Source organism: Panthera leo, chromosome A1 (assembly GCF_018350215.1).
Source record: "Panthera leo isolate Ple1 chromosome A1, P.leo_Ple1_pat1.1, whole genome shotgun sequence".
NCBI classification, from domain to species: domain Eukaryota; kingdom Metazoa; phylum Chordata; class Mammalia; order Carnivora; family Felidae; genus Panthera; species Panthera leo.
Window position 1 is genome coordinate 62,504,257 of NC_056679.1, and position 25,610 is coordinate 62,529,866.

The following is a 25,610-nucleotide window of genomic DNA, read 5'->3' on the forward strand; positions in this document are numbered from 1 at the left end:
TATCCCTACTACATCTTGGGTAACTGGGAAGGTTATATACAAGAACTTCATTCTTTTCCTGATCCCTTCCAAGCAATTGATGCCAAGCAGTATTCTTGAGACAGAGTGCACTTTCATCATTTAGGCCCCATTTCTAAGATCACTAATCTATCTCCCATAGTGTCCCCTAAAGCACTCTGGCAACCTCTTAATGTCATAGTAGATCTCTTAATAAGTGCTGGTGTCTTCTATCTGAACTACTTAAGGACAATGACTTGTCCTAGGTCTCTGTAAATCTTTAATTTGTCTTACGGCCGAACTTTTCACTTTTTTTTTTAATATATACTGTAATCCTAGAGGTCTGCATATTGAATGATTGTGAACTGTTAAGCATGCTAACAATGATAAATTGACAGCGTTTTGCTTCTTGTACATCTTTTATATCCTTGCCTTTAAAATACATCAAATTTGGGGCATATGAGTGGCTAGTTTGGTTAAGTGTCTGACTCTTAACTTTGGCTCAGGTCGTGATCTTCTGGCTCATGGGATTAGGTCCTGCATCAGGACAACATGGAGTCTGCTTGAGATTCTCTCCCCTCCCCCACCACCCCCAATTCATGCTCAGTCCCACCCCCCCCAAAAAAAAAAAAAAAAAAACCTTAAAAACAAAATTTGCACTCTTGTTTACCAGGTAATTATAGGTTATATAGGTTATATAGGTGGGGGGGCCTACTTCATACATATTTGGGGGAGAAAATTAGCCCAGTACCTCTGAATCACTTGCCTAATGTTTCAGTATAAATTCTTTAATTCTGCATAACAGACCAATACTAAAAAGTACGTATCAAATAACCTTTATTTGCAGGCATGGTTCTGAAATATTAGACTGTTAAAAATCATGCAGGTTAGATTAAGATATGGCTTTTCTCTGAAATTCTAGCTAATGTAATCAGTCTTATCACTAAAAGACTAAGTCTGAAAGGGTAATTGAAAATTGAAGTATAGAATCTTATCTAAAAGTATCCTAAAAGAACTGGTATTCTAAACAAGTAAGCAGATTCATTTTTCTTTCAAAAAGTTTATGGCTATAGAAAAATAGGCCTTTGTCATATGCTCTAATGTTCAAAGTGAGCTGACAGGACCTTCAAGGCCATCAGGAGGAACCTGAGAAGGACAGGTGTCAGTATACCTGTACTTCATGATTTTTTAGTCCCTTGCCTTCTTGCCTTGGATGTTTCTTGTATTTCTTAGGTTCTTGCCCTAATTAGGTCAGGAACCATCAATCGACTTATGACTTCATGTATGGATAAAAAAGGCAGTGGTTTTGGGGGTCAAGTTTATTCTGACCTCAAGATCTCAAGATACACACTAATCTGAGATGCCTATAAATACTTCATCTCTATCTGTAAAGATGCTGTTCTGAATCTCCTATTTTAAAAATTGATAAATTGGACCATAGAACTTGGAAAATGTCAAGAACCTCCTTCTTACTTTACTAACAGCAACTTGAAACTTATGAAGTGTTACTTTTCCATTTATTTAGGTCAAAGGAAAAACCATTTATTCAACCTAGAAGAGTCACCCTGTCTTCTTTTTTTTTTTTTTTTTCTTGCAATCTTTGAAATTCCTGAGAGGTATGGCTGTCCATGATCTAAAGCACCTTCCTAATGGAAGGAATGTGCATTTTAAATGAACAAGAAAGGAGACAGAATTTGAGAAGGGTGGAGAAGATTGGAGAGTTCCCAGGCAAAAGCCTACAGGCCAAAAGGATTATTTGCTTAAAGCCTCTCTCTAGACCTCTCCGAGTTCTTCCTCAAATGCTCAGAATCTAGTCCTCATGTGTCATGGTAGTGTTGATAGGCTCCATGCCCAGAAGTTTTACCTGCAAAGACTGTGAATTCTGGTCATTGAGAAACACTGACTACAGAGGAGCCAGAGCAGGTGAGAGCCCCAAAGACCTACATCCTGCCCATTTGGCCTCAAGTTTTGAGTTACCTGGTATGTGAGACCTCAGGGGAGTTTGTGCCAATTCTACCCTTTCTTTATGGAATTGCTGCTTGGCTCCTTTCTTTTTAACTTAACTGTTGACATCATTTTTTTTATTAACTGAACTTTCTACCTATATATAGATATGTATGTATATTATACATATGTATAGTTATAAGATATAAAGGAAAGTTTAATTTCTAAATTTTAAAATGGTATCTAACTTGCAAATGATTATGCACATCAGTTAAAGATACAATGTCAAGGTGACTTGTGATTGCCTGCCATAGTTAAGATTTACACAAGAGGCCAGTGATTTTCTGCAATGTGTCCCCACTGCTCATAGGGGAGGAATGGTGTCCTCTGTCATGTGGCAAGACCCAGAGGAGGCTGAGAATACTTAGTGCATGACCAAAATTAATGCAAGGTTTTCCCAGTCACCTGGTTGGGGGGTGAACTCTAGGGGGAGGTAACTTTATACTTCAGTGAACGATGGGATTTCTGAGAGATAGAGGACTGTGATTACAATAATTCAAGCAATAAGGTCCATGGCTATTGCTGTGTAGGGGCTTTCAATAAATAGAAATCATTTTGAAGACTAAAACTAAAAGAGAAGTCCACATAGAGGCTATTTGATACTAGCCCTTGACTGTTGGTTTACAGCCCCTCAGGCTGCTCCCAAGATTCTGTGATCTCGTTACAGATCCCTTGTGCTACCTCTCTGTGCTTCCTGCAAAGCAGAATCTGTGAAATGCCCAATGAGGACTATTTTACAAGGAAAACTGAGTGTGCTCATCTGAGACTGCATCAATTGTTACGTTTTATTTTTCTGCACACGGTTGACAGAATTTATAGGAAAAGAGAACTAAAAATACAGGGGAGAGACACTAAAGCTGAGGTTCTCCTCTGCCTTACTTTATCAGACTGTAACAGGAGCCATGAATATTTACCCTGACTCATTTTATATGTGGCTTCATACCTCCCACGTTATACTCCGGCAACAGTGCTCTTGTCTGTTCTTGGAACACACTAAGGCCTGGGCATCCACATGTTCCCCTCTTCCAGGAATGCTCACAGGAGTGACTTCATCTTCCTAAATTCATTTCGTTATTTTGGCATTAGCTTAATTGATGCTTCTCCAGAGAAATCTCTTTGACATCCATCCCCAAACCTATTATAAGCTACGCCTCACACTCTTTCATACTTGATATTAAATTTTGTAGCTATGTTTTTGCTTTGACTAGATCATCAGTCTTACTAATGGACTGGAAGATGATCTGATGTTAGCTTCACAGGACGTTATCAGGGGTCTTTACAAAAATTCATGCCAATTCTAGTTACTTAATCCTGATTCTGGATGATCAGATGTGATTATGTTGAGATGGGTCTGGCTCTCAAATATTTAAGAGCTTCCCAGATGGTTCTGATATGTGCTGGTTAAAGCTGAGACTCTACAGTCTTTGGGACAAGAGCCTTTGAGGTTAAGGACTGTATATCTTTAGTTTTCTATCCCCTGTATGTTCAGTAGAGTGCCTACCACATACCAGAAAATCTCAAGAAAAGTGTTCTGACATTGAGTAGCTCAAGGATGTCCTTCAGAATGGACATAATATCCAATTATGATTGATAGGCTTATGGGTATTGGTCCTAAAGTAAGGGCGTGAAGATCATTTTGATGGAAATCAAGGGATATTCAGAGGCAAGCAAGGATGGCCTGAGGGGGTTCAAGACATAGGGTTTCCAGATATAGGTACAGATGGCTGAAATCTTCAACCACTCACTAGCTGTGTAACCTCTGGCAAATTTTTACCTTGTCTGTGCCTCTTTCCCCCGTGTGAAAAATGGCAATGATCCCTACCTCAGTGTTGTGAAAATCCAATAAATGAGTGGGAGTATACAGTAAGTGCTAAGCAGTTGCTGATTATTTGGTGTCCTTATCAAGCAGCTGAGTATCTTCCTCTGGGCTTACAAGTAGTTGTGTTTTCAAAGGGCATGACATAAAGAAAATCCTCTACCTTCCTCTATTGCTCTGAAAGATGAGTGGTTGTATCAACATTTTGAAAACGCTCTGAACACTGGTAAAGTCTGAGGTCATGGTTGTACATCAGAATACTGGAATGAGGCCCAGACACACAATTCATGAAAGCACTGAGAATTTCCAAGGAAACCCTTAGATTTATTCTTTTCCTTTGCTTTCTGTGTTCTGCTGACACCAATTTTTCTTCATGACGTAAATTACCTGAGTAAACACATACATATGAAAGTTAGTGAAATACAAAAAAAGTAGCCAAAAAGAGGCTTGGGACTAATGGAGAGTTGAAAAGAATTAAAAAAAAAAAATACTCCAGAATTCTATGAGGACAATATTGAGAGATCTTATAAACACCAAAGCTCTCAAAGCCCATTTGTGAGGATATTCTGGTTATTAATCTCATCCTTTCAAATGTATGTTGCCAAGGACTGCAAATTTATGAAACATCTAAATAATGTATTGGTGTCCTTCATTTTCCTTTCTGAAGGAACCTGTTGGAGAAGCTATCCAGCAGCTTGAAACTTTATTAAACATATACTCTGGTTCTATAGATGACTTTTGTTCAAACTCCTTCTTTTGATGCTCAGGAGAACATAACCAAGGCCAGGAGTGCTGACAGTGATGGATTTTTCTCAAAGCATGCTTGAGAATGTGGCCCTCTATGGCCCATAATTACTGCCACTGTTATTTACTAACAAGGGGAATTGGTGCATTCGAAAGGCTGCCTTTTTTCAGTCCACAATTCTTAACACCGTTTTTGCTGCAATGAGTGCTCACTTTCCAAAAGAATTGAATGGTGTAAGTCACAAGGATGAGTCTGGTCTTCACAGTGTATTAGTTCTAATTTGGGAGTATAATTAGAAATGCTGCTGGGGAAGGTCATATTTCAGAAATAATGATGCTAAATCTCTTCTGGAAAGGTCTTCAAGCCAGAGACTTTTCCTCCAGACATAGCTAGCTGGTAATTCTTTACCATCATTACAAATACATGAACATTGCCAGGGTAACACAAAAGTTTCAAAGCTGTTGGCATCAAGAATTTTAAGTACTTCCATTCTATTGTAAAACATAAAGGCGATGAATGTCAGCTCTTTAATTTTTAGTTTCAACAAAACTGGTAGAAGCAGGGTAAAAAAGCCGTGAAGTTTTGTTGGCTGTTAAAAAGTGCCTCCTGTAACTTGGAATTCAATTTAATAGACAGCCAATCCTTAGACCAGTGAGGCTTTCTATTGGACAGGAATGTCAACAGAAACCTAAGGCATGTGCTTCACTTAAATCTCCTTTACTGAAATCCTTCTGAAAAGCATCTTATCCATATTCCTATCCAATGCCTGTTACCTCAGAGGTAGGCTTTTTGCCTGTCAAGGAGAAGTCTGATCAAAAAATTGCTTAATTACTTTCTGAATGGAGAAAATGTTTTCTTTGAACATTTTTGAACCCAAGGATTGGCTTAATCCAGGTTCCATTCTTCCTCGCAAAATTGCCAGGAAACTGAGGACTGTAAGGTTTTTCATAGAGTCAGAACATTCACACACCACACGCAGCTTAATTGCAGCAACATAAACTACTTGAGTGGGTCGTGGGTCGTTTTGAGTCGTAAACAGGTGGCAACTGATCAGTTTGATATAAACTGAGAACTGTTGTGCTAGCTTAGTAACTAGTCATTTCGTTAGTTATCTGGACATTGATTCAGCAGATTTTATCAGCACAACTGTTGTGTGACGACTGTGACCATCATCATAGTAGCATTGCAATTTTGAAAACCAAGGTAAAGGACCTTAGTCCAAATTTTAGCTGCTTATATTTGCAAACTACTTGATAAAATTTCTTCTACAATATGTAACATTAAATTCTCCAATAGTAACTCTGCTAAATCATAACCTATTTTGACTTTCTCTAATAACACTTTAGTTTTAGAAACACTAACATGTTTATTTAAGGAATATAGTGAACAAAATCAGACAATAGTCCTTATCCTTCCCATAGAAACACCCAAATGGCTTTTACAGAATGCTGTTTAATACCATCCCATGACGTATTTTAACTTTCTCTGTAAAAATAGTGATTCCAGTTCTGGAAATGTAGCATTTGTCATTATTCAGGATACAGACTCCCTTAATTGCCTGAAGGAAGTCTCTGTGTTATGTGAAATACGAACTCAGTGTGTAGTTTTGGAAGTGAGAATGGCCCACAGGCTTTGATCTATACTTAAAAGCCTATAAGAATAAGAACAATTTAGCAGTAGCTTTCTTAGATTGGCATCTCCAAGATCATACTGGTAATGTTTTTCACTGCATAACTGGCTGGAATGGGTCAAAGGACAAAAGCCTATTAGAAGGGCTGCAATGGCTTAGATTTAGAATGACACCATATCTGACACTTTTTTTTGGAAACCCATTGAGTGGATAGAAGTAGGGTTCTGATTTTTCTCAGGCACTCAGAGTTGCCTGAAAAAAGTACTACTTTAAAGTTCATTGTGACTGTCTACATCACTGGAAAACTTAATTTTCTAAAGCCAAATTTGGGGCAAAGAGTTCAGAGCAAAGAATAGCATGTATATTGCCTGGAGTCTGTTGGAAGCCTAAATTATAGATTTTGAATATAAAACTATCTTGTTTCAAATAGGAAACTGGATGTTTTTGATGCTCTAAACCTTGAAATGAAAATAGCTATTCTTTTAGTTTGAATTAGAATTGAAAGAGAATAGGGAGCAGGGGAAAAAAATAACTTAGGGTAAACTATAAAAGTGAGAACAGTCAACATCATAGGATTTTTTTTTCAGACAGCCATCATTTGTCATCAGTTACTCTATTTTCGGAATTTTACAGGCTTTTCCCCTGGTATTCCAGCCTATATATACATTCCTTACAATGCTAGGCGATAATAGAAATGAAGTTTATTTTGACTTTCATTTCTCTATTTGATCTATGATAACCTCAGGGGAAATGGTAACAATATGGCTTTTAAATTTTTAGGAAAAAGCACATCCGATTCTATTTTAGAAAAGCTGATCCAGTTGACACTTGATATTACATGTGACAACAAAAACTCCAATATAAACTGCCAGAGCTAGAATAGACCATTTTCTACGCTTTTCTCCTCCCTTTGCTGTAAACTGAAAACTTTTGTCTGAAGGTAAAGCCCCCATATTTAGGCTTTGTGTGCAGAAGTTGTTTTCAGCAAGTGTAAGTTTCCCTCAGGATGGATGGCTACTTGGAGAAATGGAAAACGGTGATGTGTGAGTGTGTGTGTGTGTGTGTGTGTGTGTGTGTGTGTGTGCGCGCGCGCGCGCGCGCCCGCATGCATGTGTAGTACGGCTTGGAAGGCCAGCTCCTCTGTAGTAGAATTTCTGTAGCTATCCTACTTTGAGGTAGACAGATCTTCCTTAGACCTTGATAATCCCCTAGGTCTTGGTCTTTGGGGATAGAGGCTGGGGGAAGCCTAAGACCAGAAAAAGAGCAATTGTCAGTTCTATCCCTCGTCAAGGCTGGACTAGGTAATCCCACTCCTTCCCCCTGGGACTGGTGAAAGGAAGGACTGAATTATTGTAATAAAACTTATCCTAATTTGAGTAGTATTTACAGATTCATCCTGAGTATTCTGTGAACCCCAAAAGTGGCAGTCTTCTTGAAAACAAAGATATCTAATGTCCTTCAGCTAATACTAATCAGAACAAACTCCTAAAATCTTGACTCCTACTTTATGCACTGGAGTGACCTGCCTCAATTTCCTTATCTGTAAAATAAAAGTGCCAATAATTACAGCTTCCTAATGTAACTGCAAGGATTCAATTAAAATACATGCAGAGGACTTTGAACAGTAAATCACAACTTCTATTTGCTCCGTAACTTCTATTAATCATTACTATAATTACAAGGCCTACATATTTGCACACAGACTTAGGACAAATTTTACATGTGTGTTTGAATAGCCTTGAGACTTTGCTGTTTGGGGCACCTGGGTTGCTCAGCTCTGCTGCTTGAGTGTCTGACTTCGGCTCAGGTCATGATCTCAGTTTGTGAGTCTGAATCCCACACTGGGCTCTGTGCTGACAGCTCACCCTGGAGACTGCTTCACATTCTGCGTGTCTCTTCCCCTAGCCCCCTTGTGAGTGTGCATGTGTGTGCTCTCTCTCAAAAAAAAAAAAAAAAAAAAAAAAAATTGTTGTTGTGACCTTAGTTAGTCTTTGCATTTAGTTCCTTTAAAAATGATCTTTGCACTTCCTGATGAAGTATGTAGCTTATGGTACTCAAATAAAATTGTAAACATATGGAAGAAAAAAAAATTTCATTTGCGGCTTCATGGTCACTAAAAACCTAACATTGTTCTACATGTTTGGTGTGGTATCACTTTTTATCACTTAAAGAAAAAAAAAAAAAAACCAAGCTCTTAGAATGAGCAAAGTTCAAACACAGGTCTAGTAAATATGCTTGTAACGTTGGGATCTTTTGTTGTAGTAAATTGAAAAAATGCCATGTGGTACATGTTACTACCTCAAGCTCTTAACACTTCTAGGATTTTTTGAGAAATCATTGTTAAATTTTGTATGTTCCTTGAACATCTACAGACCCAATCTGGAACATATGTAGTAGATATCAAGAATCTAATACATGTTAAGTAAGTGAAGATGAAAATTTCTATTTTCTTAAATACCTGAAACAAATGGTTTATCTTCCCATATTCTCTCAGCATCTCATGATGAACTACTTTCTCTCCCATAGGTCTTATCTCTTGATTTCTATTTGCCCGTTACCTTGACTCTCCTCAATTTTGATCCTTCTTGATGTAGCGGAATAGCCCCACAAAACCCTTTCCTTCAACCTTTAATGGTATCTCCTTTCACTTACACTCACCATGAAATCTTTCATCCTGTGGCTTCTCGTCAAATTATTTAAAAATCTTTTAATCATGAACTTGGCTATTTCTGGTGCTGTTTGAAACTTAGTGTATATTTGAGCATAGAGCCATCCTCTCAGGGTCAATATGCTTATAAATGGAGCTTGTCAGGTCTTTTTAAGGTGCTGACCATCTTCTAATCAACCAGGTTGAAAACCAGGAAGATGCTGATAACGTGTTCCAACTTGGCGAAAGACCAGATGTCCCAATTCCAACGGTTTCTTTTTGGAGCAAGTCTTGCTGATGTTTGTCTCCTCTGGTTCCACAGTTTACCACCAAAGTAGAGAGTTTTCAACTTGCATTATGGAAAAGGCCTTCTAGTTTTCCTACCTCTGGCACTTGCATAATCTTGTGTAACCTACACATCACCCCAAAATGATCTTTGAGACACCAGTTTTCTCATGTCACTCTCTAGCTGTTCTCTGTGTACAGTGCCTCTTAGGATCTTGAAAGTACTCGATAAATCCTCCCTACTCCTTCTTTTCAAACACACTTGTCCACAACATACACCCTCTGTCCAAATTAGTTTTGGAAACTTATATGTCTGGGTTCAGACTAAAATCCCTAACACTGTCCTTCCTCCACTGCCTGTGTTCATGTACTGGTCATCCTTCAAAGCCCAGGTCACACTCTTTATTCTCTAGAGCTTCTGAAACAAAATTATTTCAATCCTTAATATTTTTCTTTTTCTACTTCCACACTGCATTGAGAGTGAACACTGCATAGTTAGGCACTTGTGACTTTGATAGAAAGATGGTTTATTCTGGTCAAATCATGAATTTCTTAAACAGTCAAGACTTGGGCTCTTTGGATCTTTGTATCTTTACAGTATTAGCAGAGTTTTAAACGTGCCAGAGGTTCAGTACAAGCTTGCATGCTTGTTTTGAATTGAGTCCTGTTATGATTATTCAGTCCCATTATCCTACTGATTGATGGTGTGACTGCTATCCTATACTAAAATTATTTTCAAGAGTCTGATCCTAGGTTGTATTAAGTACCATGTATTGAAAATTATAACTTGGTAATAAGTGTCAAATAGTATCAGAGTTTAGTTTAGCTGAAGCTCATGGGTCTGTAGAAAACACTTTAAAATTCTGTCTTTTTAAGAGTTCCTTCTCATCCCTTTAAATGTATGCATGCATTTTAAGTGCTTTCACTGAATATGGATGAGTATAGTTCATTAGGGACACCTGTGTGGCTCATTTGGTTGAGCGTCTGACTCTTGATTTCAGCTCAGGTCATGACCTCGTGGTTCATGAGATCAAATCTCACATCTGGTTCTGCGCAGACAGTATGGAGCCTACTTGGGATATTCTGTCTCTGTCTCTGTCTGTCTCTCAAAATGAATATTTAAAAAAGTATAGCTTCTTAAAATTTCATACAATCAGCCTAAATTCATACAACAAATACTAAAAATGGCTTTCAAAATTGCTGCCGGTGCTGTGCATGGCCTATATCCTCTTTAGGGATTGTTTTATTCCTGTAATTAGGATGTTACATCACAATAGACTTTAAGAAGGCCAAAGCCATATATGAGCCTGACCTAATCAGATGAGTTCTTAAAAGGGACTGGGTTCTTTGTGAAGACTGATTCTGAAGTGAGAGATTTGGGCTAAGCGTAAGGGAGATACTTGTCGTCTTTTAAAATGAAGTGGGGCAGGGGGACATGGCAAGGAAGGCAACTTTATTCCTACCTACTTGAATAGAATTCTGTCAAAACCCTGTGAGCTTGGAAAAGAACCCCTAGCTCTAGATGAGAATACAGTCCAGCCAATAACTTGACTTTTTTTTTTTTTTTTTTTTTTTTTAAGCTTTGGGAGACCCCAGGCAGAGGACCCACATACACACCATACTTTTGACCTACAAAATTGAGATAACAGGTGTTTCAAGGTGGTAAATAGGAATCTAACATGCCATTCAACATAAAACACCCCCCAATGCCTTCTCAGCCCAGAAACCCATTATTTAGTCCATTAAAATGAGCCAAATTCTTTAAGTTCTACCATAGTTATGCCTTCTACCTCTCAAATTTCCTTTCTGATGCTTCCTAGATCTATTTAACTTGGTTTACTCTCCAAGAGCACATTTATTTCTAGAGACAGAGGAATGCCAATAATGATGGAAGAAAGTGTATGTTCTCATTCACCCAGTTGCCTATCAGTATCTCATGACAATGAGCAATGCGTTTGAAAAGATAACACCTTCTGAAAGACCATCATGATAAAAGTTGATACAGGTGCCTCAGTAAATGATTAAGTCTCAGGACAACAAAAAGAATGTACGGCCGGGTACAATCTAGAGCCCCTTGAGTAGTTTCAGGCTTTCAACTTCCTCTGCCCAGAATTGAAAACACTGTGATAGTAAAACTCTGCAGTCAGAGGTGGACTGTACTTTAGCTTCTGTTCACCATTTAAATAGGTGGTATTGAACAATGCAGAAAACAGGCTATCTTGAGCATATTACATCATGGGACTAAAACTTATACGTGTGTGTGTGTGTGTGTGTGTGATAAACATATTATTCCTTGCTAATAATACAGCTCCTTCACATAAAGCAGTACAGTCCAGTTAATTTATGTTTCATGTTTTTAAACTCTTAATGGCAGTATCACCCGGACATTGAAGCTGTGTGTCAAGTGATGAAAACCTGAAAAAGACATTGTATTTTGCACATCCAGGTACTATTTTAATCTTTCCTGAACTGCCAAGCAAATGTTCAGGTACTAAATAAGTTTCAAGGATAATTAAAAGAAAAAGCCTTTAAAATAAACCTGTCAAGCTTATTTTTCATAAGAAAATAAAAGGTTCTAATCCTTTCATAATGAATAGCAACAAAATTCTATTCAGCTGAATCTAATTTCTAAAAAGGTAAAAGAAAATATTAGAAATATTTTTCCAAGGCCCATGAGCTTCAGCTAAACACTACCTTTCTAGCATATTTCTAATTAAATATGCAATTAAAATTTTCACTACACCCCCAAGGCCTCCCATCCTATTTAAATCACTTTTTGTCCTACTTTAAAAGGCAAGTTATAACTTCCTAAGTAATTAAAAAAAATCCTTTAGATTTTCTGTGATTTCTCTAACAAATCTATTTCTAATTTAAATGTACTACTTTAGACATATGAACAACTTAAATGTTTAATAAGCATAAATTGGATGTCTAAGTAGCAGAAGTCAAAGTACAAAATTCTGTAAAACTAGTGTCTTTGAAGAAAATTTAGGTATAATTCAAATAACTACATACATGTTTCTGACTTTACCAGTGGAAAACTATGAAATGAAACGTTCCAACTTACTGAATATCAGGTATTTAATAGAAATTTTTACATCTTTCTGACTTTAAGTAATATTTCTGCTATACCTATAAATCCTATTATAATCCTAGTTTTTAGCACACTAAGATGTTCTAAGTAAAATAACATGTTACAGGCAGCTGGAAAAAGTTAATTTCAGTTTATTAGCAGATTATGTGAGGACTCAGGTTCAACATATAACAAAGGAAAAGTACTTGCCTAATTATGTATTTGAGCTTTACAATTTATTGCATTTACCCGAGAATAAAAGAATGACAAAGTCTAATAAAATTTCATCTAGACGTATTACTTACATGTGTTCTTAACAGATTGATTAAAAAGTGCATATAAATCTGTGGTAGTTTCCAGAAAGACCTCAAGCTACTAGTGGATTTTTGGCCTCCTCATTAGAAGGCCACCCTAGTGATTATACTAAGCATATCTAGGTTTTTTGATTTCTGCTAAAAAATGAGAAATACTTAAAGATGCTTTTGTTTTATGATCCCGCCCACCCCCAAATACACAATTTTCCTGGTAGATAGTCAATGTGATACTTTCATGAGCTAAAGGACACCATTGTGATTCTGTAAGGCATCTAGGAGCTAATGTCAAGCAATGATGAAATGTTTGAAGAAAGACGATAAGAGCATCACATAGATAAGTCAGCCATGATTCTGTCACATATCACCCCATGTGAGTAAAATTATGTCATTATAAGAAAATTGGAAATCCCTGTTATGAGAACCTCAACATATTTATAAGGTATATGGAAATGACTGATATTTACAACACCCTACAGTCCGTAATGTCTAGAAGTATATGAAGAAATTGCTGCACATAGAAAAAGGCAGGAAATCCAAAATGGAGGGAGTTAATAGACAATATGCAGCTAAATCCAAAAGACTAAAACTTAGGAAAATGCTAAGTCAGACAACATAAACTACCATATTAAACCTGTAAAGTGGACAAAACTTAAAAGTCAACAGCAAATAATAAATCTGGAGGAATATCTGTGATGGGAGTTTCCATTGCATCACCTTTTCTACAGAGCAATCGCTCAGTATTTAGTGAAATTAGAAATGTGCAGATCTTGGGGCCCAGCTGTCTTATAGTGTGGCTGCAGAGATTAACTCACGAAGGTCACATGCAAGGATCTTCACTGCAGTGGCACTTGGGTAGCTTGGGCCCACTTGTTTTCCATCACTAGAGACTGAATATGGTAGATGCATATTTCTAATCATGGGATAATGAGAAGAAATAGACCAGCTGTGAATGAATAAATATGGATATACCTTAAAAACACATTATTGAAATATAAAAATAGAACAAGATTTATAGGCTAAAAGTATGTAACACCTATATTAGACACACTATATGACTTCAAAAGCTTAGCAGATGCCTGTGAGGGAGCATAAAGTATCATTGGGGTGCAAGAGAAACCCTTTTATACATTATATTGGATGATGTGACATGGACTGAAGACTCAGTCTCTGCACCCGAGGTTTAGAATAAAACCTGATAATATAAAGCACAATATTGAATATACTTATGCCTATTCAAGAGAATAAATTAAGCACTTGACCTATATAAACAGTATGTCAGTTGTGAATGTCAAACTATTTCCTCCCAACTCCACAACCTTTTTTTACAAGGTGAATTACTGTATGGAAATTGAAAGCTTTCAAACTTATTCTGTAATTCAGTCTTTTTACTAAGCAAATGTTTTTCAAAGTTACACCATTTTTCCCCCAAAGTTTGCTTTTATTTCATTCTTGCATGATGTTACTGTGTAGGGTTTGAGGGGTTTCCTTGTTTCTAAAAAGCCAAAGTTAGATCTATTCCAAAAATGGCAGTAATTCATTAACAATAAGAAGGATGGGAAAAGTCACACCAAATAAATCAAACCTGTAACTATGTAGAGACTATATTCTAGTAAACACTGAAATGTGAGCAATTCAATATTGAAATCTACAATCATAAAATCTTTAGTAAAAACAACTTGATAATTTTCCTCTTAAAAATAGCATTTTTGATTTTAGCTGCTGTAACCTATCAGAATAGGTACTGTAAAGGGAAAAATCTCAAAGTATGAAATACTATTTTTCTACTTTTGAGCTTACAATTCTTTGCATAATATCACCTTTTATATTAGATGCAGACAATTTTTCTACTTAATTTCATGTATAGGACTACATTGACAAAGTGTACACAATATCCGAAGGATTTCCAGCTTAAAAAGAGCGTTAGAGGATTTGATGTAAGCCTAGAAAACAGGAAAAGAATGGTGTGCTCATAATGTATCCTTAGTTTTACTTTCACCTTCAACATGAATCACTACCGGTGATGTGGTAAGAGACTGAACCTGGAACTCAATATTAGGTCTAGATGATTTGTCTTGATCAGAAATGCATGAAAAGCCTTGGTATGTGCCCGCTCACATTATTCAAGTTGGCAGGAGCTCATCTGAAAGGCAGAATTCCATGGCCAACAAAGTGTGTGTCTAGTGAGGAACAGGAGATGTTCAAGAAGCCACACACACTAAACTTCCTGGCTATTCTTCAGTCCTCATTGTTGAAAGTCCATCCATTTGGCGAATTACAGCCAAATGTAACTTGCACAAGATTTTGGGCTAAATGTTTGTTTTTACCATGGTTCTGAGGCTACTTCAACTTCCTTATAGGAATTATATACGGTTTGAGGTAAGCTTTGAAAACTGGATAGGAAAAATTGGCAGGAAAAGATGGACATGAAGACAAATCAAGCTGAGCGAACAGCTTTAGGGAAACCACAGAAGTTTTAAATTGTAGCATGTGTTCAGATATGCAAGGAATTCATCCAGGAGATTAGAGATCAGATTAAAAATAGGCTTAGGTTCCTTCATGTATCGTTTACATTTAGCACTGGGAATTCTGGCATAAACATTCACATCCACAGATGAAATTCCTACTGAGTGTATCCCCAAATGTATACATTATGTGTATTCATATGTGAACATATATGTATGTCTATAGTAAAACCAAAGTTTTAAAGAATTCTCTAAAAATACATAGAAATCTTAAAATTAAGAAGCCAAATGGATCATGTGACACCCTTCTAGGGTGCATGTACTCTAATTCAGACTAAAGTTATGAGTATTAATGAAGACTAATACAGGAATAGTATAGTGATCCTAAATATACATATTGTCAGCAACTTAATTGTGGTCTGCTAGAAATTTGAAAATTTGATATATCAGTTGAAGAAACTAAAATGTAAGAAATGGACAAAGATCACATCTACTTTCTAGGTGTACCATATAGCTCTGTATTTCTTTAGAAACTCTTAAGATAATTCCACTTGCACCAGTTCTCTAAAGCTTTCCTAGACCTCTTTTGTATAGCTATGGGAATGACAGAGGATTGGAGAAGATTGATGTGTATGTCTGATCATTGAATTTATACACCGAAACTTCAGAAAGATTGCATTTGATAAAGCATTCCCCTGCTTTCAAAATGAAAACCACTGGTTAAGCAGATTATAATGCCAAGAGGAAGGAGCATTTCCTTATAATTTCAAACTTTGCTTCCTGAGATCCCTTTCTGTTGGCTACATGTGGTTGTAATCTTGATTCTCAATAGAAATTTACTTTTTTCAACTAGGTTTCTTGGACAAATAGCATTGAAACATAGCTTACTCTGCTAACATGGTCCAGTAATGGAAATTCAGAAATTGGCTGTTACACTACAATGCAAAACTCTTTTATGCTAAAGGAAAAAAGAACAAGAGAATAAAATACCCTGTTACGGTGTAGAAGTAACTGCTTTTTTCCATTGAAGGAAGCATGTTAATCCAGTCACTTCAGAGAAATATTTAATGGAGTTTCATACTGGCACCAGAAAATTCACTTTTATTCTTTGGCAAAAACATCACATTTGGATCATGATTCTTTGTAGAGAAAGGACATAATTAACAGCATGAGGGTACTTTTTGATTACATCTTAGCAGCTAACATTTAGGAGATCTTTTTCCTTCTGAAATACTAACGTTTACAATACTGTGAAGCTGGCCGTATAATTGTGATGAAGATATAAATGCTTTAGTTAATACAGAAACAATTACTATAATGTGGCTGCCATAATAGTTCTTGATTGAATTTTGGGAAGATGTGGATAACAACTAATACCAGAAGTTCTTGGAAATCTATTCATTTGCTATAAATAAATACGCATGTGACTTGGTGGCAATCCATCAGTTCCACAGCAATTATCTTTGTGTTCTTTTTGACAGAAGATACAGCCTATAAATTTTTTACTTCATGTGTGAAATTCAAGACTGTTGTGAATCATTAATATCTAAACTCAAAAGTAATTCAAAATCATGAAAACTAGTTTTGCAACCTTATTTTCCCTTTTCTTTCCCTGTACTTAACACTTTAAGCAATAATCAGTTAATAAGTTCATTGAAGAAAGATTGAGCAGATACTTTATCTTACTTTCAGGGTTATTGACAAATGATACCAAGTAACTTTAACTTTACTTATTTTGAGGCAGCATGACACATATATAACTGGGAAGGAGCAGAGAGGGAGGAGAGACCATCTCAAATAGGCTGTGTGCTGTCAGCATAGAGCCTGACACAGGGCTTGATCCCATGAATTGAATCGTGAGATCATACCTGAGCTGAAATCTCAAGTCCACTGCTTAAGCAACCGAGCCACCCAGCACCCCTTGGATGATTTTAAATCTTCTCAAATTTTATCCGTTTTAGGGTTTGTGCTCTGTAAACTGAGATTTTAGTCCATGATGTGTCAATAAATGTTTAAAACATATTCTTAGGCCACAAAGAGAAATATGTAATACCTTTTGAAGTTTTTTGTTGTTGTTTGTGGTCTTCGGGGAGGTTTTTTTCAGTGTTAACTAGGGAGGGAAATACCTTTTTCCATAACACCAACTTCCAAGTCAAAGAGGTCTGGTCTTTAGAGTATCCTGTTGAAATGACTTATCCTTATGCTATACTTCTGTATGAATTCATTAAATAAAACAATTAGATCTGCACTCGAATGAATATTTTTCATGCCACAACACATATGTTGTAAATTTTCTATAAGACAATATTTAAGTTATAAATTAAAAACTTAAATTCCATTTAATATCCAAATAGTTATATGGTATTTCTCAACTTCTGCACTGTCAACATTTGTGAACCAACTTTGTAGAGTTTACCTGTACATTTGAGGACATTTAGCAGCATCCCTGGTCTCTATGGACTAGATGTCAGCACATACATACACCTATGTGTACAGTTATGCAATATAAACACATTCAGATATTGCCAAATGTCCCCTGGTGAGAAAAATTTCCCCAATTGAGAATCACTGTTCTAATCCATTACTTCATTAAAAAATGGTTTAGGCTACAAGTTACATCCCATTTAGGTGGACTGAAACTATCAAAATTCCCTATTTTAGCAAATAGAATTCTTAACAAAAAGTTAAGGTCAATATCATATGGTGTTAAAAAAAAAAAAATTTACTGATAGAAAACCATTCAAGGTGAACAGATTTCAAGATACTAGAATGGGTAGTAGGTCTTCATGGATCCACATAGAAGTTATGTATAATTTCAATAAATTAATGCATATGAAAATTCCTCTAATATATATCTACTGGAAAAACTTCATATCCACCTTTGAAACATTAGCTAGGACTTTTTTTCTTAATTTTATTATTTTTAATGTAATTATTCATATATATTAAAATATTAAAATATTATTCAAGTAAGTTAATATTCAGTGTAGTATTGGTTTCAGAAGTAGAACCCAGTGATTCATCACTTAAATGGGAACACCCAGTACTCATCCCAACAAGTGCCCTTTAGTACCCATCACTCATTTGGCTTATCCTTCCACCCACCACCTCTCCAGTAACCCTTAGGCTATTCTCTGTATTTGAGTCTCTATGGTTTTCCTCCCTCTTTTTTAAATCTTATTTTCCTTTTCCTTATGTTCATCTGTTGTGTTTAAATTCCACATATAAGTGAAATCATGACATTTGTCTTCCTCTGACTTTGTTTAGTATAATATGCTCTAGTTCCATTCACATTGTTGGCAAATGGCAATCAAAAAGAATGAAATCTTGGCAAATAGTATTTCATTGTGTGAGCGCGCGCATGCACGCGCACACACACCACATCTTCATCAGTCGATGGACATTTGGGCTCTTTCCATAATTTAGCTATTGTTGATAGCACTGCTGTAAACACTGGGGTGCATGTGCTCCTTTGAATAAGCATTTTTGTATCCTTTGGATAAATACTTAGTAGTTCAATTTCTGGGTCATGGGGTAGTTCTATTTTTAATTTTTTGAGAAACCTCCATCCTGTTTTCCATAATGGCTGCACCAGTTTTCATTCCTGCCAACAGTGAAAGAAGGTTCCTCTCTCAGCATCCTCACTAACGTGTTTCTTGTGGTGTTAATTTTTTAGACGTTCTGGGAGGGGTGAACTGGTACCTCGTTGTGCTTTTGATTAAGTTATTCTATACTCTGATGGAAAAAAGAGGGAAGGGGGCCTATAAACAAAACTCAAACATATACACAAAAACTTGAAGCGAAAGACTGAAGGAGTTTTTCCAGAGAACTTCATCCTCATTTCTTGTTTTCCAGAAGATTTATGTCTACTTGAGATTGCAGGTCAATATGAATAGGAGCTCCTAGAAGGAAACCGAAGTTAGTTACTTTCTGGAAAACAAAAACTCCTGATGGTCTCTTACCTTGAACTTCATTGATGTGTTATAGTGTGTTTGAAGTTTAATAGACTAAAAAGTTATTTTTAAGTGTATTCCTCCTAATTGGGACAAATAGGATCATGAACAAATACAGGGGGAAAATTAAAACATAACTGAGCTAGTTGTAACAACCCTTGGCAGCACTTACTCCAGCAGCAACATGAGCAACTGTAGAACATGGCTGGCACTACTTTCAAGCACGGTTAAAACAACGAGATCAGTGCCTCAATGAAGAATGGATGCTTGATACAACACTGTTCTGGAGAGTTAGCAAGTAGCATTCTTAGAAACCTCTTTATGCAACGCGTGTGGAAGTAAGACCATTTATGTTGATGTATATAACTTCCATTCACTGATACATCATGGTATTCATACCAAAGAGCAACTTAGAATACTATATATGCATGTATAGAATTAACACTTGGAATAGATGTTTATAAGAGCACTACAACAATGACTAAGGAAAACTGTGCTTAGACACTTATAAAAGACTTAACCATTGCTTTACAAGGGTAACCAGCATATTTGTGTAGTTCCATACACCCACATGTAGTTGAACGTGAAAGTGCAATGTCTTTTCCTACAATACCACTTGACTATTACCTTGCGAAACCTAACTGCTAAATGAGTGCAAAAGTTCACCTTCAGTTATTTTTCATTTTTTGACTTACAAAGTAATGCAATGAAATAGTACTCCAGTTTGAAAATTAGGAAAACATTCAGAAGCCCAGAAGGCTTATTCTACCAATGCTTACCTGCCGAAGCATAGAACATCCGTCAACATACATATTTACGAAATGTTTTTCTTGTGGCAAATTAAGATGTACTCTGAGCAACTTTCAAATATGCAATACAGTGTTAACAATATGTGCAATACATTACATTTTTATGACTTCATAAATTGGAAGTTTGTACTTTTGACCTCTTTACCCATTTCTCCCCCCTCCATCCTCTTGCCTCTTGCAAACAATGATCTGTTCTTTAGATCTGAGATTTTACCTTTTAGATTCTATGTATGAGATTATATGGTATGTGTCTGACTGACTTAGCATGATGCTTTTGATGTCCATCCATGTCACAGATGGCAATATTTCCTTAAGGTTGAATAGTTTATTGTATATATACGTTTTCTCTTTTCACCTATCACTGGACAGACTGTTTCCATATGTTGGCTATTTTCAATACTACAATGAAAATGGGATGCATATGTTTTCTAGTTAGTGTTTTCATTTTCTTCAAATACCCAGAAGTGGAATTGCTGGATCGTGTAGTGGTTCTATTTTTGGCTTTTTGAGACCTCTCCATGCTGACCATAATAGCTATGTCAATTTACATTCCCACTGATTGTATATAAGGGTTTTTTTTTTCTTCTATATCCATGTCTTTTTTTTTAAAACATACAGTCAAAAGGTACAGAGTTTTTATAAATATGTGCGGCAAATTTCCTACAAAAGATGTGAATAAAACCTACCTATGCATGAAGAGCTCCCCTGTCCTCAAGTATTAGTGTTACTTGCCGGGAGCCTAGTCTTAGCCAAACAGTTACAGGGCTTCCCAGGAAAGACAGGAATGCTTTGGGACCAGATGAGCGCTTTACCATCTTCTGGGAGAGCAGAGGTGACTAGATCAACTGTTGCTCAGGACCTGAGAATGATTAAATCGTTTCTTCCCCAGACTTGGTCATTTTTGTCAAGCTGCTGATGAAGCAGTTGCTTTCCTGGTAGTTGCCTACAGAAAGGAAAGGAAACTACAATAGCGTGAAGAAATAAAACTCACAAAAACATGCTATGGTGTCTTACACAAATAAAGATCTTATTTTCTCACTTAAAAGAAGTCCAATAGTCTAGTGCTTGTGCAAAATATCCCCAAATCACTAGACCCTATCTGTTCAATTGTTAGAACATGGCTTTCATCCTGAAGGTAATAGGATGGATGCTTAACCTATCTCCATGTAAGGAATAGCAAGGGTGAAAAGATACCTTCCTGGTCAAGTCGTCATCTCAAAGACATTCCCTGGGTTCCTGAACCTGTGACATCTGTGCAATCAAACTGGTATTCATAGCTACAAACAGCAATAAGAAATATGATATTTTACTCAAAGATGATGTCCTGGATAAAATCAACTGTTATTAAGCAGGGATAATGAATACTTGAGAAGTTGATAGAAGTCCTAACCATAGCATCCTAGACTTCAGGCTGCTTTAACAAAGCAGGGATTGTTTGTTACTCAGCAACCAGCCCCATGTATGGCATATTAAAGATGCTCAGTAACTGGTAGAAGGAACCCTGAGTAAATGAGTGGAGTTTTCTTTACACTGGCAATAATTACTCTCGTTATTTAAAATGGAATAATCCTAAATTAAGTAGTCCAAGTATCATGCAGGGGCTTGTGGCCATTGTTGAGTCCACAAAGACAGAGCAAAGTCTTTTAGAAGGACTTTAGAATCTATTACAATCTCTAAACTAACATACGATCTAACCTAGAATATTGTGTCCATATCACTTGATCTAAGCAGAAGCAAACTGACTTATTGTCAAGTCTGCAACACGTACATGTTTATATTCTATACTATTGCGTTTTATAATATGAAATGCTACCAACTGCACAAGTGTGTCATTTGAAAGAATTTCAAATAATACCTTAGAGAATCTAAGTTCATAAAGCTAGAAGTATTTTCCAATGTAAGGCAAACATTCCAGACGTACTCTGTAAGAGCTTTGTTTTCTATTTTTCTAGACTGTCAATATTTAACAAAGGGTCTACAGAGAACCAATACTTATGTTATAGCTCTTACAGCTATGTGAATCTTGGGGCTTAATTTTTTTGATTATGTGTCTCAGAAAAGGACAAGTATGATCATCTGAGGGTATCTTTGGTAATCTCATGAGCCCTTGTCCCTTACTAAAATTTTAAAGCTCTCATGATTAGCTTGCTGTTGGGGGAAAAAAAAAAAAAAAACCTTATGTGTACGTATATGTGAAGAACAAACACCAACACACATGACAACTGAAGAAATGTCTTTCTTAACACGGTTTCCATGGAGTGGTCATGGTCAAGCTTTGTTTCAAGATGTTAAACATCACAATTGCCTTTTAAATCTAAAGAAAAACAGTGAAAAATCTCATAAGGTGGAAAATCGTAGATTAAGAAAAGAGGTCAGCATTTATAGACTCTGAAGTATGCAGAGAAACTCAGAAGTTGTAATTAGCTGAAACAGATTATACACCCATAATGTAATTTTGAGAAACTGTGGAAAACTCAAAATTCCTCTTAAGATTACCTGAGTTTCAAATGTGAAAATTCTGTGCATGTGTGTGCACACATGCATGTGCTTTCAAGCCCTAGAGTCCTCACACATGATTAGGACTTACCTTCTCACAAAGAATAAGAGTTTTGCAAAAGAAGCCTAGAAACCAATTACGTGTGATTATGCACATGCGCAAGAGTGTGCATATTGCCTGATGTGCATGTAGATATTTACAGATTAAAAAAAAATGGCCAGATTTGATCTGTATGTTCTTGAAAATCAAACCTCTTAAGTAACCACACCAACAACAGTGAAAGTGAAAGAAAAGTACCACTGTAATCTGGGTTTGTCTATGTAAGCTGTCTTGGAAAGGGAGGGTACCAGAGACTACTGTTGAAATAAAATGTCTCATCCTAGTTTCCAAAATAATGCTTATTGTTTGATTGTAGTGCTAAATAGAATATGGCCTTCTACAAGTTTGCTTTCCCTCAGTATAAAAAATAAATCCCAGAATTTCTATCCTGTATCAGAACCCCTTTGTTTACCTGCAATGTGGCTGCAGGTAGTACAGGGGGAAAGGGCAGGATAGGACCAGTTATTTTAGCTTGTAACAGAAGTATCTTAAATTTCACCTAACATACCACCTTGCCACCATATATATTTAGAAAAATTTTTTGCGGAATAAATGATTAAATATACATCAAATCTAAAATGTGTAGACAAGTTATGCAAGCCCTCTTAAATCTTATGGGAACTTAAGAGAAATATTTTCTCACTATCCATAATATCCTCCAGGTTAATTATAAGAGTGTGTTTTATAAGGCTATGTTTCTATCCCCTGTCAACAGAAACAGATGATACCTGGTCAATTATCTGTATCAGTACAGCAGAAGTACACGAAGGCTAAAGACAGCAATCCCAGTGTGCAGCTTTATCATCTAATTTGATATAAGGACAGAATTTGGATTACCCAAGGCAGAAACTTCCAAAATTTAATATGCATAAGAATTACATGAAATGATTATAAAAAAGTGATACTTCTAGTATTTGATCCCTGCATCTCTGATTCAGGCTAGGGCTGGTTGCCTAAATCTTTGTTCTTTAAATTGTTGCTGTTAACACTGGATAAAACTGATCTGTAGAAACAAGGTTGACTGTATTCTTATTTCTCAGATGTCAGTTTTTGACAAATGACTGCCAGAGACCTTGAAATCATATTCAACTGTAATAAATGAGTGAAGGCATACCATTTTGCTGATTAATTTATAAAACCTGCACATTAAACAAGTCATTTGAGTTAAATTATGTAGGAACTAACAAGGGTATTTGGCTAAAGAGGAACAGTGTACAATTTTAAGCTAAGGTTTTCCTTATGAGCATATCTGGTCATCAGTTTAAAACTGGATGGGTCACAAAGGTGTGCTATGAAGTGTGGGCACAATAGTTTGTGTCTTTAAAACTTTAAAAACGGGTGATTGCCTAATATGGCCACAAAATGTAAAATAAAGTTTCAATGGAGCCTACACAACCAGAGCAATCATAGTGGGTTCATACGCACATTTAAGTGAACGAATTAACCTGATACATTACAATTATTAAAAGATCAATAACTTTTGGAAGGACTATGTACAAATAACTTTAAAATACTTGATAATAAAATGTTCCTACAAAAACTTAAAATGGTCACCAATGATTCCATCTTTAAGTTTTAAAAAACCAGAAGGGCATAAAAATAATTTTTTTGATTTTTGCCAGCCCTCAAAATAGAGAAATGTATACATATATGTACATATACATTCTATATGTGCATTTATGGGTGGCATGTTTATATCAAGACTATCTAAAATTATCAAATCATGAAGGTACAAGTTAAAACGTTTTTGGCCTCTCAAATTTATTTGGCTTCCAGGAGATTGTTGCTATTGACCTCGAACACCATGGTGGTTTTAAGGTTTTTATTGGCATCATTTTCGTGTCTCTGTTGACACCAAACAACTTAGGTATTGGTTGTCTCTCAGGGTCAAATCTACGGAAAGATCAATAAAAGCTGCAGAGCCTCTCATGTTCTGACAGAATTCATAAGATGAGAGAAAATAAAAAGCACATCTCCTCTGTTGACTTCTGTATCTGGATTCATGGCTCCAAAACGTCAACGTAAGGTCAATACTTAATAATTCTGATGGTCTTCATCTTAACTTCCATTTCTAAGGACAATTAGGAGAAATTGTGATGCACTTGGATCTCAGCTACATTTTTTTTTTTTTTTTTAGTTTTAGTTTTTCCAGCATTGAGATGCAAACGAAAAAACATTGTGTAGATTTAAGGTATACAATGTGGTGGTTTTTAATGTAAGTATACCTTTAGTGATTAGTACAAACTAACCTACCCTTTACCACATAATTACTATTTATGTGTGGTGAGAATACTTAGGTTGGAAAGGATGTGGAGAAAAGGGAACCCTTGAACACTATAGTGGGAATGTAAACTTTGACAGCTGTAATGGAAAACTGGAGTTTGCTCAAAAAATTAAATAGAACTGCTTTATGATCAAAGGAATTGAAATCCATATCTCAAATAGCTGTAATCCCCTCTATATTGCAGCATTATTCAAAATATGCAATACATGGAAACAACCTAAATGTCAGTGGCTAAATGGGTGAAGAAATTGTTCTGTGTCTACAATGGAATATTAGCCTTAAAAAAGAAATCCTATTTGCGATAATATAGATGCATTTGGACTGCATTATCTAGGTGAAATATGACAGACACATGAAAGATAAATATTGAGAACACCTATGTAGAATCTAAAACAATCGAACTTAGAGAAACAAAAAGGTGGTTTCCAGGGGCTGGAGGTGGTGGAGGAAATGGGGAAGATGTTGGTCAGGGGATAGAAACTCTCTCTGCTCTAAGTTTTAGAGATGTAATGTACAGCATGGTAACTACAGTAAAGTGTACTTTAAAATTTGCTAAGAGAATAGATCCTAAGTGTTCTCAACTACCTTCTTGATACAACTGGGATATCTGACATTAGCTCCGGTTAGCTCTGCACCCGTATGACGTGATACAGCTTCAGTGGGCTGCCTGGTTTCACTGTCAGTTCTAACAGACATGCTTACAAAGAGAGGTACTATGTTTCTCAGGATGCCACCTTAAATTGGGACAAACCAAATTCTTAATTTTCCCCCTAAAGTTATTCCTCCTTAGAGTTTCGTATCTTGAAAGTAAACTATCAACAGATGATCATCAGTTTGAGAGGATAAACAGGTTGAGTCATTGGAAATAAATGGAAATTGAAAATCCTTTGCTACTGTTGCTTATGTTACTTTTTGTTGATATTCTTGAAATAGAAAAGTGTTTACATACGCAAAAAGATTGAATATTGAAAATAGGGAAAGGGGGAATGTAAGAA

The 25,610-nt window shown here is 36.2% G+C and overlaps 1 pseudogene; it reads right to left on the reverse strand.

Annotated features, from left to right (window-relative positions):
- LOC122229425 overlaps nucleotides 1-25,311 on the reverse strand; it is a 36,854-nt pseudogene extending 11,543 nt beyond the window's left edge.
- Between the last annotated feature and the right edge of the window lie 299 nt (nucleotides 25,312-25,610).